This window comes from Watersipora subatra, chromosome 8 (genome assembly GCF_963576615.1).
Source record: "Watersipora subatra chromosome 8, tzWatSuba1.1, whole genome shotgun sequence".
NCBI lineage: Eukaryota > Metazoa > Bryozoa > Gymnolaemata > Cheilostomatida > Watersiporidae > Watersipora > Watersipora subatra.
In genome coordinates, this window is record NC_088715.1 from 4,311,889 (window position 1) to 4,332,559 (window position 20,671).

At 33.7% G+C, this 20,671-nt stretch overlaps 1 protein-coding gene across 1 annotated transcript in view; it reads right to left on the bottom strand.

Annotated features, from left to right (window-relative positions):
- Window positions 1–20,671, bottom strand: part of LOC137402126 (uncharacterized) — a 298,131-nt gene that overhangs the window by 77,584 nt on the left and 199,876 nt on the right. The window lies entirely within an intron of this gene.

Sequence of the window (20,671 nt, forward strand, 5' to 3'; positions counted from 1 at the left end):
TTATAACTTGTAAAACCAGGTCCATTGAGAGTGGCCCATTATAACTACCGACACTACCATGGTAAGTTTTGTAACTATATGGATTTGTGTTGCAACTGTTTTCAATAGATGTTGTAAATTCCAAGCGACATTCAATAAGTTATCAATAGATCCTAAAAGTTCAATATTTTGTTAGCATCCAAGTATTCAGATGCGTGAGTCTGAAACCATCGGATCGACTGAAGAAAATGAGATATACAACATGGTATGTAAAGACAGAGGATGTCATGCACCTACAGATAATTGGTATTTTGGACATACCCAGAAGGACTTACAAGAGCGGAGTGGTGACCACTACCAACCTGCATATATAACATAGTGAGAGCTACATATCGTAGGACAAAAGATGAGGAGGAATATCAAGATACTCCAGCAATATGCAACTAGATTAAAATTTAAACATAGATTTAAATTAAAAAATGCCAATAGAGCCGCGTAGTATTCGACTTTAATAGCAATAGCTGATGTGAATATGAGTGAGACACAGGCAATCTAGCGGCTATGTACATCATTTTGGACAAGTCTGGGTATATCTTTTTGTTCTGAGTGTTTTAACCGTGATCAAGTTTTGTCAATAAATACAAAAATACATCTTAGCCCCGTTGTCACTTCTGCCAAAAACTGGTTTGATAGAAGGGTTTATGAACTGTAATCAGATCTAGGCTCATCGATAGTCCCACTGTATATATACCTGCGATTTTCAACCTTCTTTGAGCCACAGCACATCTTACGCATTTACACATTTACAAAGTTCTGATGCGCACTACGAAGAAAGGTAGTGGCAGGTACTTGCTACTACAGGTACTTTTGCATAGATCGACTCAATTCCAACGAACCAACTATTAGGAGCTACTCAAAAAATTATATGCTCCACACCAGTGCTGGGCACGAGTACTTCTTGGCAAATAGGTTTAGACTTGCCCCTTCCATTCGAGCTTTTCGAGTATCGGGTAGCTGGTAGGGCTTGGCACATGTACTTGTTGACAACAGGTTTTTCGGGTATCGGGTTGTTGTTATGGGTTTTATGTTTAGAGTTTCCAAATATCAGACATATCTTAAAATTTGCAAAGCAATTAAAATTGTATTAAATTTATTTATTATTTTTTACTATTTTCTATCGACCGATATTAATGCTCGCAGCGTTAACAGGCGGGTTATTAAACAGTGCTTAAAGTGCAAGGTGCGATAGACCGAGTTTTTGTCTTTTCTACTCGATGGATTCGGTCACCAAAACCCGAACTCGCAAGTCCAAACCTGAACCGGCAAGATCGAAATGCTCAAAATTTCCATTACCCGAGACTCAAGAGAAGATAAATCCGTGAGTTCATTGAGTTTTATTATCCGTTCCCGGCACTACTCCACACTACTAAGTGAAAACAGGTGAGTAGACACCCCAAACCACCAACCAGGTGCAGGAAGGGCTTTATTAACCCTTTGCTAGACAAGTTTATTTCCAGAGTTGAATTGGTGAGTAAATTGATTTAAAATAAAAATAAGTTATTATTCCATGTTCGACTGTATAGGCTATAGACTAGTTTCCCATGTGGGTAGCAACTGAGAACTTCACTGATACAAAGGATGGACTAAGTTTACTCAACAACCTAATTACTGTAGACTGACAGAATCCTAGTCTGATACTCATATGTTTACACAGCATTAAGAGGAAACTGATTGGACATATATTAATTACCTTATTTGAGACATCTGAGACACCTATAGCAATATATATGTAGCTGGACTTATAATCTTATTCAAACAATTATGAACAAATACAAATTAGAATATATGCCAATAGAGTCGCGTAGTACTCGACTTTGATAGCAATAGCTGATATGAAAATGAGTGAGAGACAGGCAGTCTCACGGCTATGTACATAATTCTGGGCTAATCTGGGTACATCTTTTTCTTCTGAGTGTTTTAACAGTGATAAAGTTTTGTCAATTTTAATCTTGAAACATCTTAGCAGTCAGATCACCTCAAACAACAACAATCACAAATAATAGAATAATACCTGTACTTTCTAATCATCAACTAAAGGTTTTTGCAAGTACATCTTTAAAGCTAAAATTTGCGGATTTTCTTTTAGATAGTTTTCGGTAATCTGTTGCTAAGGAGTTTCCCCATTCTTGCCAACAAAGCCATTTTGACATTGCTTCTGTTTACAACCCTATATCTGTTTGAGTTGAGCTTCCCAAGCTTTACAGCAATAAAAACTAAAAACAGAGATTGAGAACTGTTAAGGAAGGGCTTTGTGTGTATCTTTCTATCATTCCTACAAGAATATCCATGTTTTCATTCAGGTCCATGTTTCCCACTAAGTGAGTGTAAAAAGGCATTAAAAACTTAACTACAGCGATCATATTAATTATTTTTCTTATACGGTTTTCTACCGGTTCCATTGTAAGGTACGAGGAAAATACACACATATATATATATACAGTGAAACTCGACTAACTCGACCTTCACATGACCGAGAGAAAGTGTTCGAGTTATCAGAGTGTTCAAGTTATGAGAACACCGTCACAAATGCATGTATTCATCTGTTCATAAACAAACTATAAATCAAAAGCATTGATTGCTCGTTGCAAGTTAAGGGGCCTGTCATGTAATGTTTTAACAATTTTTATCAGAAAGTATAAATATTTTCCTATTACTTGAGATTCGTTTGTTTTTTTTTTAGGTGATGTGACTGCCAGGACGTTTTCAGATTAAAATAGGCCAAACTTGATCGCAGTTGAAACGCTCAGAAAAAAGACATATTTTTCTTTTGAGCGTTTTAACAAAAAACCATTTCGCCGATTTTTCTTTAAGTTTATCTGAAGGTTACCTCGCTTCTCCTTGCTTTCGGAAGGCTATCCCCCAAGCGGATGTTTGGTAAAATTTAATTTTTTGCAAACCTTTAGAAAAGCCGTTAACAAAAATATTTTGCCGATAGTGGTAATAACGACGCCTAAGAAATACTAAAAATTGATGTTTATCTCTACAGCTTGGAATAAAGTGATATTCAAAAACGATTACAACCGTCACGGTAGCCGTTGGGCAAAAAGCTGTTCGAGTTACCGAAGTTGAGGTTGATTTATCTAAAGCAATTTATCATTGCGTGGGAACGGACTAAACAAATCCGTTCGAGTTAACCATGTGTTTGAGCTATCCAAGGGCGAGTTATCCGAGTTTCACTGTATATGTATTACAGTGTTACAGTCTCATTCTGTGTCATTTTGCTTGGTAGTGTGACTCAGAACTTTGTAAATGTGAAACATGTGCTGTGACTCAACAAAGGTTTAAAATCACTGGTATAGATATGATGAACCTACATGCTGATGTTTGTCGGCAAAATCTTTAGTTAACCAATGATATTATTCGTACATTAAACATATCATACGAATGAAAATCCTTAAAAACTCCAAATCAGCAAGAATTGCTTGCACATTCATGGAAAACATGGGAGCCGGTAGAGAAGTAGACAAGGTTTAAGATTCTGTATTCTACATGCTAGCAGAATTCTCTTCTAACTAACAATTCACATACATTATTATATCATGTGTGTGAAATTCCCTAAAAGTTCCAAATCAATCAACAAGAGTTGCCTTAAAATTTTCAATATTTAAACAGTTTTAAATAATTTAACCAAGTGAGTCTTCTTAAAATTCTAGAGATATTTTGTAACCCAACTTTGGTTATAAAAAGAATAATTACATAAAGGATGATAACAACTATAGACAACATCATAAAAGGACCATGACTCATACACAAGTCCTACACTTTCAGTGTATAATCTGTATATATCTGTATAATAGCTCATTCATCAGACTAATAGAGGTATCCAATATTTGTACACTACCTCTGTGGGAGGTCTCTCAGCTGACAGCTCATGAGTGTGAGACTCTCCAGTGTTCCTATTTCACAAATCACTGGAGGGAGTCCAGCACTGAAGTTGTTGAGGGCAAGGTTCAACTCCTTCAGTCTCTTGAGAGACTTGAGACTAGAAATATAATAATAATACTTTAGTCTGTAATTTAATATATTTTACTAATACTAGGATAGCTGACCCCGTGACCCCAACATGCTAGTAAACATATAGTCCCAGAGTATGTCTAAGGAGGACAGACATTACGAGTTTATGGTTGAATGTAGACATGAATAATTACATATTCAATAATAGACATAAAAGTGTGTAGTAGGAAGACTTTTGATTTTACCCTAAAATATAACAATAGATACAGCTGTTAAGCTGATACAGCTGAAAAACCTGAAGAGAAGACAACAGCAAGCAGAGGAAACCCGACACTCAACCTTTGCTTGTAATCAGTGAATCTCTAACAAAAGTTGAGATGGAATAATTCGTAAATCATGTACCCATATATTAATGTACTTGTACCATCATATACCCTGTTAACTGTCAAGTCAAGTATTTTCTCTATAACACCAAGTTGACATGTCATTATTCAACTACCAGAGTTATCTACCCTTTGAAGGAAAACCATCCAGTCACTAGAGGTAGTAGGTTATAGTGTAGAGACAGTATTTAAACATGAACTGGTATCTAAAGCTGTACACTAGCAGTTAATAAGGTTGATTCTACCCTGAAACTAGATCAGTCAATCATTCAGAGTAATTTTAGATTACAGCTGATGAGAGACTTTCCATATAATCAGTTGAACCTGGAATTACTTGAGTTTAATTATTAAAATATTACTGTACAAGGTAGAAGAGAGATCATCAGACCTCTGCTATTACTAACAACTACTGATATTCTCATTCTAAATAATGTTAAAATATTTACTTTTAAGTTTTGATATGAAACCTATTTTATTAGTTGAAGTTCACAGTATAATTAAAAGTATTCAGTGTATGGCAACCTTACTAAGTCTTCAACTGCATGTCAAGAAACAGACTATCAGATAGTCTACATGTAGCTTTAGTCACAAGTTTAGTATTTTAACTCTTCGTTTTACAAATCATAACGCAAGACACCATCACAGAAGGGAAGGAATAACTTTACTCATATTTTATAAACATCTTCATAATGTACCTATCAGGGTATAAATAAGATAATTACAAACACAATACATCAGGGAGTCTATTAATAAGTTCAGCTAATAAACTTGGCTGTTTTAAATAAAGTCAGCAAGAGAGAACGACTTCAGTTATCTATAGCGGATGACCAAATGACCAAGATTATATTCTTAAAATCTCCTGGATGTGAGATTAATCAACTGAAGATTAATTACTCGTTAAATCTCTTATAAATATAAAATAATATATTAAAACTGAAACAATTCCACAATTGTAATAAATATAGATATTAATAGTCTTTGACTGTAGTGACATGCAACTCCCAGAGTGCACCAGACTACTGCAAGCTGCAGAGTGTGTAATTTGAGATAAATGGTAATATGTAAAGTCCATTGTGGAAAAGAGTAGTGATGCAAGCCAGTTCTCTTTGTGATATAAGACAGGTTTCTTGACCAACAACCAATCAGAGAGCAGATAATTGACAACTTAAAGTAATTGACCAGAGAACAAGCTAGAGTATTTACCCACAATGCATAGCCTAAGTTACAAGTAGAACATAACTTTTGTTTGAGCTGTTGAACCTGAAAAGACTGAGGAGTGAGAGTGAAGGAAGGAGAGATTAAGGGCACCTTAAAACTCCCTATGAATACTTTAGAGGTACCCGTGACAGACAGTCTAATAATATGTATCATGTAATGAGGCGAGTGACCAGTGTTTGTATAGTCCTACAAGTATCCATAAATTTGAAGTTATCTTCTGCATGCTGACTTCAGCAACACGTGACAGACACAGTAATTATTATATTGAAATTTTTAGCATTTGCCATGTGCTTGTCATCAAGTTAAGCATTTGTCTATCATAGCCTTAAAAATATTCATTAAGATCTCAGGCTACGGTTTTGCTGACACACCGCCATGTCTGCACTTATCCATTGTCAATGAACTCGAACCATCTTGGTTATCATTGAAATTAATTTATTTAGAATTATCTCTGAAATCAAGGTTTTATGGCATTCTATTGAATAGGACAGTGATTTTCAAGAGGGAAGAGTTGTCGGACCATGCCAACTCAACACTGATTCCTACATGTACTCATCAGGGTAGGTGTGAAAACACATATCATTAGATGAGAGCAATAAATGAGGTATATGCTCATCCCTAAACTTGGAGTTATCTTAGCTTACAATTATAGGCAAGGAACTCTGTAAATATTCTATTGAATAGATCAGTGATTATCAACCAGTGTGTCTGATAATCTCTGACAGCACACTAGTCAGCTGTAAGAGATTATGAGGTGTGCCGAGAGACATTATCAATAAATGGTCTTTTTCTAACTTCACCTACATTCTTATTGGGTGTTGTCAGTCCATATGTTTCCGCTCATAAAGCAGAGAAAATAAATATAATCCCAAATATTCCTCATTTATGCAAGGTGGTTGATTAGCATAGCTGTTCAAGCAGTTTCCTTCAAAACTAAAGTTCACGAGTTCAAGACCTGTCCAAAGCATTTTAGTTTTTCTCAGATTGGTACAACTAATTTGAGGCTTTGAAAGGTGGCTGATTAGCTAAGTTAGTTAGAGAGTTAGTCTAATAAGCTGAATGTCAAGGGTTCAAGCCTCATATTGGTCAACATTTTAGTCATCTTATTACTTGCATGTACAGAATTGTGTGATTATATGAAAGTTGGCACAATTAAAACAACTGCTACTGTAACACAACAATAAAATGCTTTGACATTCATACTGCACTGTATTATTTCTGATAATTGAATATTGATTCACAAATCACCTTTTAATAACTACGAATCTATGAGTCCTCTTAAATGATACTCAAATGAAGCTGTATTCAGATAGAAATAATTACAGTAGAAATTATAGTTTAGCCAAAGAGAACCACTCATTACAATGAATCTAATATCCATGAATTATTTATCATCCATGAATTATGAAGGGTTATGAACAGAGAGAAGTAGCTAAACTTTAAATTGACTAATGGAAATAAAGATAATACTTTTATAATAATCCTTTCTACTTTAATCTTAATAATAAGCAAGCTGAACAACAGCAGTAGCTATCATTCAGTTTGTTCATATATAAATTATAAGGTGAATCTGTCTCTTTCAGAAATGGAATCATAGCATTCTCATGTCTCTTTGTTACCATGGTGATGTAGCCGTGAAACCTATCTATGGTTACTTGTGATGGATATGTTTTTGAAATGGGGAAATACCAATACTGAACAGGTTCAGGAACTCATACAGCATCTGTTGCTAGACATGAATTTGAAGGAGCAGCTCATTAAACTGAACAGAGTCAGGGACCCATACAGCTCAGCATATGTTGCTAGACATGACTTTGAAGGAGCAGCTCATTAAACTGAACAGAGTCAGGGACCCACACAGCTCAGCATCTGTTGCTAGACATGACTTTGAAGGAGCAGCTCATTAAACTGAACAGGGTCAGGGACCCATACAGCTCAGTATCTGTTGCCAGACATGACTTTGAAGGAGCAGCTCATTAAACTGAACAGAGTCAGGGACCCATACAGCTCAGCATATGTTGCTAAACATGAATTTGAAGCTCATTAAACTGAAACAACATAATTTCAAGATGAACTTGTACAAAATCTTCAGTAAATTTTATCCGAAAGTATCAGTATTATTCTATCATTCGTGAGTGTTGTTGATGTTTGAGGTGGTCTGACTTCCAGTTGCAAGATTAAAATCAACAAGACTTGATCACGGTTAAAACGCTTAGTGTCGAGTGAGTGGTGAATTCGTGACATATAAAGCGTTGTATGGGAAAGAGTCAACAAGTGATAAATATACTGTCTCTTCTTTAGCCAATCATCAGCACGAATTTAATATTTAGGTCGTAATAAACGTTATCGCTAACAAACTAGTTGTCCGTGATATCAAAGATTCTCATTGTTAGAGAATTTACTATCTGCAATTAGACTTGGATAAGTTAGGCGTTAGCGTGAGCGAAGATGGTCTCTCAGGATGGGGTGGTGTGTGTTTCAGCAAATTATCAGGGTAAAACTTGAGCAAAAGAAGTAATAAGGTGTTATGCTGCTGAGGAAGATATGAGAATGCAGGTATATCTATCTTTGTGTTTGAGTCTCTTCTATCTATTAAACTAAAGTAAAAGGAATAATTTTACTACTCATGAATACATATACTAACAAGAAACATTGTAAAATTGATTGGAGTAAGTCAACTCGTTATTCACTACTCGACATCTCTAGTTTTACCAAACTTTTAATTTCTCATTTCACCTAGCTATAATAAATCACCATGAACAGGTAAGAGGGATGTAGTAACAAGAAGTCTAGATATTCGAGGGTAATAATAATAATGATTGTTATTAGTATCACATATTGCCTACGATTTTATGGAGAAACTATTAATCAAATATTTTTGGAGCCTCCACTTGCTGTCTAAAGACTTGATTTCAACTTTAACTAGCTGTAACTATAAGCCATGCAACTAGTTAAGATTCTTTCTGGTTGTTTCAGCTAGTAAATTAGATTAATTATTAAAATACATGCTCACTTCTAAAGCAAACATGCATGGGAAAGAGAGAGATGAATGTATGATGCGCAAACCATGATAGCAGCATTCTGTTCCTCAGATAGGTCTCAAGTGTGCTGCAGAAGTGGGGAAACTAAATACCTTATAACTTGTGAAACCAGGTCCATTGAGAGTGGCCCATTATAACTACCGACACTACCATGGTAAGTTTTGTAACTGTATGGTTTTGTGTTGCAACTGTTTTCACTAAATGTTTAGAACTCCAAGCGACTTTTAATGTACCATCATATAGCCGTATCATCATGTACCTGTACCATCATATACCTGTACCATCGTATACCTGTACCATCGTATACCAGTACCATCATATACCAGTACCATCATGCACCCGTACCATCATGTACGTGTACCATCATATACCCGTACCATCATATAGCCGTATCATCATGTACCTGTACCATCATATACCTGTATCATCGTATACCTGTACCATCATATACCAGTACCATCATGTACCCGTACCATCATGTAACCGTACCATGATATACCCGTACCATCATATACCCGTACCATCATATACACATACCATCATATACCTGTACCATCATATACCCGTACCATCATATACCCGTACCATCATATAGCCGTATCATCATGTACCTGTACCATCATATACCTGTATCATCATATACCTGTACCATCATATACCCGTATCATCATGTACCCGTACCATCATGTACGTGTACCATCGTATACCAGTACCATCATATATCCGCACCATCATATACCCGTATCATCATGTACCTGTACCATCATATACCTGTACCATCATATACCTGTACCATCATATACCTGTACCATCATATACCAGTACCATCATATACCAGTACCATCATATACCCGTACCATCAGATACTTGTACCATCATATACCTGTACCATAATATACCTGTACTATCACATAGCTGTACCATCATATACCTGTACCATCATATACCTCCAACACCATATACCCGTACCATCATATACCTGTACCAACATATACCCGTACCTTCATGCACTTGTACCATCATGTACCCGTACCATCATATACCCATACCATCATATACCCATATCGTCATGCACCTGTACCATCATGTACCTGTATCATCATATACCCTTACCATCATAAACCCGTACCATCATATACCCGTACCATCATGTACCCATACCATCATATACCCGTACCATCATATACCCATACCATCATATACCTGTACCATCATATACCAGTACTATCATATACCAGTACCATCATGTACCCGTACCATCATATACCTGTACCATCATATACCCGTATCATCATGTACCCATACCATCATATACCCGTACCAACATACACTCATACCATCATATAACCGTACCATCATGTACCCGTACCATAATGTACCTGTACCATAATGTACCTGGCCGTCATATAAAACTACTGTATATCTTCTAGAATTGTGAACGGTATGTAACTATACTAATAATTAGAAGTGAACTACACAAGTACTGTAAACATGAGCATTTATATACACAGCTTGTATCAAAATATTGTAAATTTAAAAATAGTCCACGACCAAATGAGTGTTTGAGAGTTTTTATGATATATGCATGTGCACACAACTCACGAAAATTATTCATCAACAACGTCGCAAACCCTTGCACCGAAATCTCATCAACAAATTTAACCATTTTTCTGTGTAGCCGTTTAAGTATAATAACGATACAAAACACATATAAACCTATTTCAATATATTACCAAGTCTTTGAAAAGTGTTGACAGTATCTTAAAACTTACCCATCTGATCGGATCATACACAAATAGACAGATTAATTCGGCCAAAAATCGCCACAAAACTCTTGAAAAGCTTGGTTTAATAATAGTTAAGACCGGCCTACGATACGCCAATAAAGCTGTGCGACAGATAGTAGAACTATTTAGCAGTGCGCATTTCATAATAAAAACGTGCTAATTTCACCAGTCTATGGCAGTGTTTACTTGCTAAGGTTTCTAATATTTTTGTTAGATTTAATTATAAGAATAATTAATCGAATTTATTTGAAGGTTTCTGTAATAAATGTAGACCGTTTGAGGCGTAGACCGATTTACAGGGAAGAAGTTGTGGTACACAGTTTATCAGCCTATGTTTTTTGTCCAATAACCGAAGGTTTCATTAAATTATTTAAAATATTAGCCGAAATTCTTTACAACTTATGTACAAGCTAGGGTCGGACTATAATGCCCCTTTATGATGAGAACATTTTTTTATTTTGCTCCAGTTTGCAGAAAACTTCCTGACACGTGAACACTCGTCCTTGTTTTTTGTTAAAGATCGCTATCAAAACCATTCTACATTCAACACAACCAACTTTCAAACTGTGTATAGTACACAGTAGCTTGCCATTTTACTTCTAATTTTGCATTTCAGAGTTATAATAAACATATTTCCTTATTGTTGTTGTTGTTGTTAAATTACATACATTACAGTAGGTTATGCCTACAGCTTTAATTAATAATTAATTTAATCTCGAACAACTTTCCATTACACTATACTCTGCCAATTCCTGCTGACAACTACTTTTTCAACAACCAGCACTGCCATTTCTTTTTTCCATTATCACTTATTCCATTATCAGGTCGTGGGCTGTATGACAGGGGCATTTCTAGTTATTATGAATTTTAAAATCAAAATATAAATTTTATCGTGACTAAGATAAAAAGTGTTAACGGAATGTAAATGAAAATTGCAAAACTTTTAAACAAAATTCTGAAACAAGATTTTACAAGTTCCAATCTGGGTCCTACACCCATAGATGTAGAGAACGTCAAAATTACAGATCCTTTTAGAGATTTCTGAATGTATTAACAACCATTTTGTCAATATTAGAATAGATCTTGCAGCGAAACTTCCTAAATCTGACGTGCCTTATGAACCCCTCTAACAACTATCAATCACTATGTTTCCATGACTCGCATAATCCGTATGATTCACATAATTCGAACGATCCGCAAGTTGAGTTACTTAGCAATCGAGTGTTTCAATGAACACCTGGCGATGCGGATTTAACACCAGTACTTGACCCCATAGGTCACGTATTAGCCTAATTAATGACTCTATAAGTAGCTAAGCAGTCTTGTCACGCTTAGCTTAGCAGCGATCGTTCGGAACGTTGGCGCATTGAGACTGCTGAAATCGAAATAAAAACGACTGAAGCGTGAAAATGTTTTTAATGTAATAGCTAACGATAATCAAATGCGCATTAATCACAAGTACCGTTTCCATGATTCGCAAGCACGATGGATTCGATAAAGTTTTGCGGATCGCAAAACTCGCTTAGCTTGCGAATTTATGCGAATAGCTTGCGGATTTATGCCATTTCCATGACGCGGATAACTTGCGGATTGGCTCTAATTTGCGAATTATGCGGGTCATGGAAACGCAGTGAATATCTAATATTAAATTTAAATTTGAGCAAGTCTTAGAGGATGATGTAATAAAAGTGGTAAATCAGTTAAACAAGTAAATACGTACATATATGGAAAACTTAAACTTGTTGGTTGATAACCAGCATGTATTTCATGAAAAGCGCAGCACCACATGAGCTATTAGTGAAGTGCTATACATTTATTATTAGTGAAACTATACGTTAATTTCGATAATGACACAATTACACATGGCGAGTTTTAAGATTTTTCAGAAGCCTTCGATACAGCTGACTATCATTCTATTCAATCAGACTATTCATTCAATCATTCTAATTAATAAACTTAAATTATACAACTTTTCTAATAATGCACTTCAATTACAAGAAATTTAACCAATCACAATTTGTGAAGAATAATAACACATCTTCATCCCTAAAACATGTAATAATTGGTGTTCCACAAGGTTCCATCATGGACCCACTGTTATTCATTATATTTATTAATTATCTGGTGAAGGGTGCTCCATCACTTTACTAATAATGCACTTTAATCACAATATATTTAACCAATCACAACTTGTGAGAAATAATAACACATCTTCATCCCTGAAACATGTAATAATTGGTGTTCCACAAGGTTCTATCATGGACCCACTGTTATTCATTATATTTGTTAATTATCTAGTGAAGTCTGCTCCATCACTTTACTAATAATAGTAGTATATAGAGAGCAGATCTACACATAAAAGTGACGGATCCAGCGGGGGGATAGAAAAAGGGGGTTGTGAATTAAATTGGCTAGGGGTGTAGATTGAATCGTGTGGAGTTGAATGAGATGTTGGGGTTTGGGGGGAAATTGTGGTGTAGAGTAGGGGGTTGAATTCGAGGGGTTACGGATCCGCTCCTGGCGTAATCGGCGGATTATCTGTGGATGAGTCATCGGATTAGCGGGGGATGAGTCATCCGATTGAACGCGGATTATCGCGGGATTAGTTGGGGGAATCGTCGCGGATTAGTCGGGCGAATCGTCGCCGATTATCGGTGGAATAGTGGGGGTGAATATCTGGGACATCGAGGGCTGGATGGTTTTCCGGAGTGGATCTCGCGGATTATCGAGGAGAGCGAGAGATTACCTAGTATATAGTTTATTTGATGATATATCATAGGGATTTAAACTTACTATCAATGGATATGTTATTGAATAAAAGTTTTGTATATAAAAATGCTAAAACATAATATAAAAAAGACTATTGAATTTCATTCAATCCCAATTTTCTTCTTCTTCTTTCATTGTCGAATGAGAATGAACTGTCTACAATCAAAACATACATTATTTTTAGTGAGATATAGTAAAAGTAAGACATACAATCAGATTAGATCATTCATTCAAACTAAAAATCAAATATAATGTAATACTTACTGAAGAAGAAGAAGATCCATCCTTTTTCTGAATGGAATCTTCCTGTTGAGATACGGGAGCCTGCAATTGCAATGATTACAGTCAGGATGGTTTACTATATCCTTGCTGAGATAGTAGACTCTACATTCACAATGGACTCCAACTTAAATTGTAAATTTCAATTGCATTAGTCATCGAATCATAGAATGATATGCAAGATGTAATGCAGACAGAATAGGATATGCAATCAGCTAGAGTAGGACATACAGACAATAAGAAAAACAAATATGTTACATCACATAGTCAGACTAGGACACACAGACAGAGGAGGATATTCAGTTAAAATAATCTGTTTTAATCTGAGTAGGGATATAACATACACTTTGCTAAGATATTGGAGTTTGCAATTGCAATGAATACAATCAGCCTAGAACACATAGTTACTACTCAGAAGAGAAGATTCATTGTATCATTCCTACATAACATCTAGATTGAATTTGTAGTACTTACTGTAAACCGTAATCTTTCGTTGAGATCTTGATAGAACTTTTCACGTAAGAGAAATCGACAAGCTTTTCGCTTCCGATCGCTTATTTCCATTCCATGAGAGCAGTAACCCCATCGCTTCACACATTTATCTACACATTGTAATCGTTCTTGAAATTTCCTTTTTCTGTTGTCTCTGGTACTCATTGTGAAGTTATGAACTGAATTGAAAAGGCATATTCGCTCGAAGGTTTTATAACAAGTAGAAGTGTTGTCGCGGATCAATAATTTTGTGATCTAATGATATATATAAACAGTTTTCGCGAAATTCACTTTCGCGAAATTCAATTTCGCGAAAGTTGACTATATAATATATATGTGTAATTTCGCGAAATCCAATTTCGCGAAATCCAATTTCGCGAAATTCACTTTCGCGAAATTCAATTTCGCGAAAGTTGACTATATAATATATATGTGTAATTTCGCGAAATCCAATTTCGCGAAATTCACTTTCACGAAATTCAATTTCGCGAAAGTTGACTATATAATATATATGTGTAATTTCGCGAAATCCAATTTCGCGAAATCCAATTTCGCGAAATCCAATTTCGCGAAAGTTGACTATATAATATATATGTGTAATTTCGCGAAATCCAATTTCGCGAAATCCAATTTCGCGAAATTCACTTTCGCGAAATTCACTTTCGCGAAAGTTGACTATATAATATATATAATGTGTAATTTCGCGAAATTCACTTTCGCGAAATTCAATTTCGCGAAAATCTGTTTACTATTTTCGCTTCATTAATTCCTTTGGACACACCCATCATTCTTCAATTCACTATATAAGCGTTGCATAATCTGATGGAATATTCTGCCTCATTAACCATCTCTTGATACCTACTTATATTTGAGAATTTGGGTCGATCGAGTGTTGATACCATAAGGCTTGTATGCTTCAGCTAGAATTCTGTTAGCCGGCTACTCGCGATTAAGTTCGTTGAGTGTCGCTGTTTTCAGGGGCTGTTGTGTGGACAAGCGCCTTGGCATTCGACCTGATTGTTTTCCTAGGTTTACCTATGGAATTCTCCTGTTTGGTTTGGCTTAACCATTCCATAACAGTTTCTCGACCAGTAAATAGATGAAGATGATGAACTAGTAAAGGGGCATACATGGATTAATATGTGGATTATTTTGAGGATAGCTCCAACTCAGTGTGAGTATATCAATATATAAAACTTATATCAAAAAGTAAATAATATTCGGTTGTATTTGTTACCAACTTTATTTCGATATAAAGTATATATGTATATTCAATTGTAAAATATAGAAAAAAAAATTTATGTCAGATCTTCTAGTAATTTAACAATTTGGGAAGTTCCTTGAATATGTACAATGTCAACACCTTCATTTTCTTCGTTATTAAGACTTTTACTAATTTTTTTTCATTCCAATCATATCTATCTAGTATAGTTTTTCGAACTACATGATCTCGTGTATCTGTTTCAGAAATTTTTAGCATAACTGTTAGAAAATCTTCTATTGAACATCCTCTGCTCCAAAATATTGCAAAGAGAAGACAGTAATCTCCACATGTTGTTGAAAGAATTGTTTCCAATGAAACAACCTTGTTGCCAATGACGTGCAACTAAATTTTTGGTTCAACAATTCCATTTCTAATTATTTTTTCAAAAACGGTAAAACCAGACCGTTATCGTCATGACAATAAGAAACACACCGAGTTTGTTCAACGCAAAGAAAAGCGTCAGGAATTTTGTGAGAGTAAGAGTTGCTAAACAATTTTACACCTATCTTGTGGAGAATTTTGTTCTGAATAAGATACATTTAAAAGTAAAACGATATATGTTTTCATTTTTTGAGATATTGCTTAAATACTAACGGTATATCGGATTTTTTAGAAAATCCGTTTGAATTAACTTGGGCAGAATAATCGTTTGGTCAACAATTAACGTGGTAGCGAAAGAGTTAATATACAAGTGAGCAGTGATTATAAATGTATATATAATAATAAAATGTGAGTAAGATAAAAGCTACTGAAGATACAATAAACAAAGCTAGGATTGTGCTAGTCCATGTTGATATACAAGGGAGCAGTGATTATAAATATATATATATATATAATAAATCGTGAGTAAGATAAAAGCTACTGAAGATACAATCATCAAAGCAGGATTGTACTAGTCTATGTTGATGTACAAGTGGGCAATGATTATAAATGTATATATAATAATAAAATGAGAGTAAGATAAAAGCTACTGAAGATACAATAAACAAAGCTAGGACTGTGCTAGTCCATGTTAATATACAAGTGAGCAGTGATTATAAATATATATATAATAATAAAATGAGAGTAAGTAATGTGAGTATATATAATAATACATTTTATTATTATATATATTTATAATCACTGCTCACTTGTATATTAACATGGACTAGCACAGTCCTAGCTTTGTTTATTGTATCTTCAGTAGCTTTTATCTTACTCACATTTTATTATTATATATACATTTATAATCATTGCTCACTTGTACACCAACATAGACTAGTACAATCCTAGTTTTTGTTTATTGTATCTTCAGTAGCTTTTATCTTACTCACATTTTATTATTATATATATTTATAATCACTGCTCCCTTGTATATCATCATGGACTAGTACAATCCTAGCTTTGATTGTATCTTCAGTAGCTTTTATCTTACTCACATTTTATTATTATATATACATTTATAATCATTGCTCACTTGTATATCAGCATGGCCTAGCACAATCCTAGTTTTGCTTATTGTATCTTTAGTAGATTTTATCTTACTCACATTGTATTATTATATATACATTTATAATCACTGCTCACTTGTATATTAACATGGCCTAGCACAATCCTAACTTTGTTTATTGTATCTTCAGTAGCTTTTATCTTACTCACATTTTATTATATATACATTTATAATCATTGCTCACTTGTACATCAACAGGGTCTAGCACAATCCTAGCTTTGTTTATTGTATCTTCAGTATCTTTTATCTTACTCACGTTTTATTATTATATATTCATTTATATTCGCTGCTCACTTGTATATTAACATAGACTAGCACAATCCTAGCTCTGTTTATTGTATCTTCAGTAACTTTTATCTTACTCACATTTTATTATTATATATACATTTATAATCACTGCTCACTTGTATATTAACACGGACTAGCACAATCCTAGCTTTGTTTATTCTACCTTGAGTAGCTTTTATCTTACTCACATTTTATTATTATATATACATTTATAATCACTGCTCACTTGTACATTAACATGGACTAGCACAACCCTAGCTTTTATCTTACTCACATTTTATTATTATATATACATTTATAATCATTGCTCACTTGTATATCAACATGGCCTAGCACAATCCTAGTTTTGCTTATTGTATCTTTAGTAGTTTTTATCTTACTCACATTTTAATATTATATATACATTTATAATCACTGCTCACTTGTATATCAACATGGACTAGCACAATCCTAGCTTTGTTTATTGTATCTTCAGTAGCTTTTATCTCACTCACATTTTATTATTATATATACATTTATAATCATTGCTCACTTGTACATCAACATGGTCTAGCACAATCCTAGCTTTGTTTATTGTATCTTCAGTAGCTTTTATCTTACTCACGTTTTATTATTATATATTCATTTATATTCGCTGCTCACTTGTATATTAACACGGACTAGCACAATCCTAGCTTTGTTTATTCTATCTTGAGTAGCTTTTATCTTACTCACATTTTATTATTATATATACATTTATAATCACTGCTCACTTGTATATTAACATGGCCTAGCACAATCCTAACTTTGTTTATTGTATCTTCAGTAGCTTTTATCTTACTCACATTTTATTATATATACATTTATAATCATTGCTCACTTGTACATCAACAGGGTCTAGCACAATCCTAGCTTTGTTTATTGTATCTTCAGTATCTTTTATCTTACTCACGTTTTATTATTATATATTCATTTATATTCGCTGCTCACTTGTATATCAACATGGCCTAGCACAATCCTAGTTTTGCTTATTGTATCTTTAGTAGTTTTTACCTTACTCACATTTTAATATTATATATACATTTATAATCACTGCTCACTTGTATATCAACATGGACTAGCACAATCCTAGCTTTGTTTATTGTATCTTCAGTAGCTTTTATCTCACTCACATTTTATTATTATATATACATTTATAATCATTGCTCACTTGTACATCAACATGGTCTAGCACAATCCTAGCTTTGTTTATTGTATCTTCAGTAGCTTTTATCTTACTCACGTTTTATTATTATATATTCATTTATATTCGCTGCTCACTTGTATATTAACATAGACTAGCTCAATCCTAGCTCTGTTTATTGTATCTTCAGTAACTTTTATCTTACTCACATTTTATTATTATATATACATTTATAATCACTGCTCACTTGTATATTAACATGGACTAGCACAACCCTAGCTTTTATCTTACTCACATTTTATTATTATATATACATTTATAATCATTGCTCACTTGTATATCAACATGGCCTAGCACAATCCTAGTTTTGCTTATTGTATCTTTAGTAGTTTTTATCTTACTCACGTTTTATTATTATATATTCATTTATATTCGCTGCTCACTTGTATATTAACACGGACTAGCACAATCCTAGCTTTGTTTATTCTATCTTGAGTAGCTTTTATCTTACTCACATTTTATTATTATATATACATTTATAATCACTGCTCACTTGTATATTAACATGGCCTAGCACAATCCTAACTTTGTTTATTGTATCTTCAGTAGCTTTTATCTTACTCACATTTTATTATATATACATTTATAATCATTGCTCACTTGTACATCAACAGGGTCTAGCACAATCCTAGCTTTGTTTATTGTATCTTCAGTATCTTTTATCTTACTCACGTTTTATTATTATATATTCATTTATATTCGCTGCTCACTTGTATATCAACATGGCCTAGCACAATCCTAGTTTTGCTTATTGTATCTTTAGTAGTTTTTATCTTACTCACATTTTAATATTATATATACATTTATAATCACTGCTCACTTGTATATCAACATGGACTAGCACAATCCTAGCTTTGTTTATTGTATCTTCAGTAGCTTTTATCTCACTCACATTTTATTATTATATATACATTTATAATCATTGCTCACTTGTACATCAACATGGTCTAGCACAATCCTAGCTTTGTTTATTGTATCTTCAGTAGCTTTTATCTTACTCACGTTTTATTATTATATATTCATTTATATTCGCTGCTCACTTGTATATTAACATAGACTAGCTCAATCCTAGCTCTGTTTATTGTATCTTCAGTAACTTTTATCTTACTCACATTTTATTATTATATATACATTTATAATCACTGCTCACTTGTATATTAACATGGACTAGCACAACCCTAGCTTTTATCTTACTCACATTTTATTATTATATATACATTTATAATCATTGCTCACTTGTATATCAACATGGCCTAGCACAATCCTAGTTTTGCTTATTGTATCTTTAGTAGTTTTTATCTTACTCACATTTTAATATTATATATACATTTATAATCACTGCTCACTTGTATATTAACACGGCCTAGCACAATCCTAGCTTTGTTTATTGTATCTTCAGTAGCTTTTTATCTTACTCACGTTTTATTATTATATATTCATTTATATTCGCTGCTCACTTGTATATTAACATAGACTAGCTCAATCCTAGCTTTGTTTATTGTATCTTCAGTAACTTTTATCTTACTCACATTTTAATATTATATATACATTTATAATCACTGCTCACTTGTATATTAACACGGCCTAGCACAATCCTAGCTTTGTTTATTGTATCTTCAGTAGCTTTTATCTCACTCACACTTTATTATTATATATACATTTATAATCACTGCTCACTTGTATATTAACATGGACTAGCACATCCCTAACTTTTATCTTACTCACATTTTATTATTATATATACATTTATAATCATTGCTCACTTGTATATCAACATGGCCTAGCACAATCCTAGTTTTGCTTATTGTATCTTTAGTAGTTTTTATCTTACTCACATTTTAATATTATATATACATTTATAATCACTGCTCACTTGTATATTAACACGGCCTAGCTCAATCCTAGCTTTGTTTATTGTATCTTCAGTAGCTTTTTATCTTACTCACATTTTATTATTATATATACATTTATAATCACTGCTCACTTGTACATTAACATGGACTAGCACAACCCTAGCTTTTATCTTACTCACATTTTATTATTATATATACATTTATAATCACTGCTCACTTGTATATTAACATGGACTAGCACAATCCTAGCTTTGTTTATTCTATCTTCAGTAGCTTTTTATCTTACTCACATTTTATTATTATATATACATTTATAATCACTGCTCACTTGTACATTAACATGGACTAGCACAACCCTAGCTTTTATCTTACTCACATTTTATTATTATATACAATTATAATCACTGCTCACTTGTATATTAAAATAGACTAGCACAATCCTAGCGTTGTTTATTGTATCTTCAGTAGCTTTTATCTTACTCACATTTTATTATTATATATACATTTATAAATCACGGCTCACTTGTACATCAACGCGAAAGTGAATTTCGCGAAATTGGATTTCGCGAAATTTCACATCTTATATATTATAT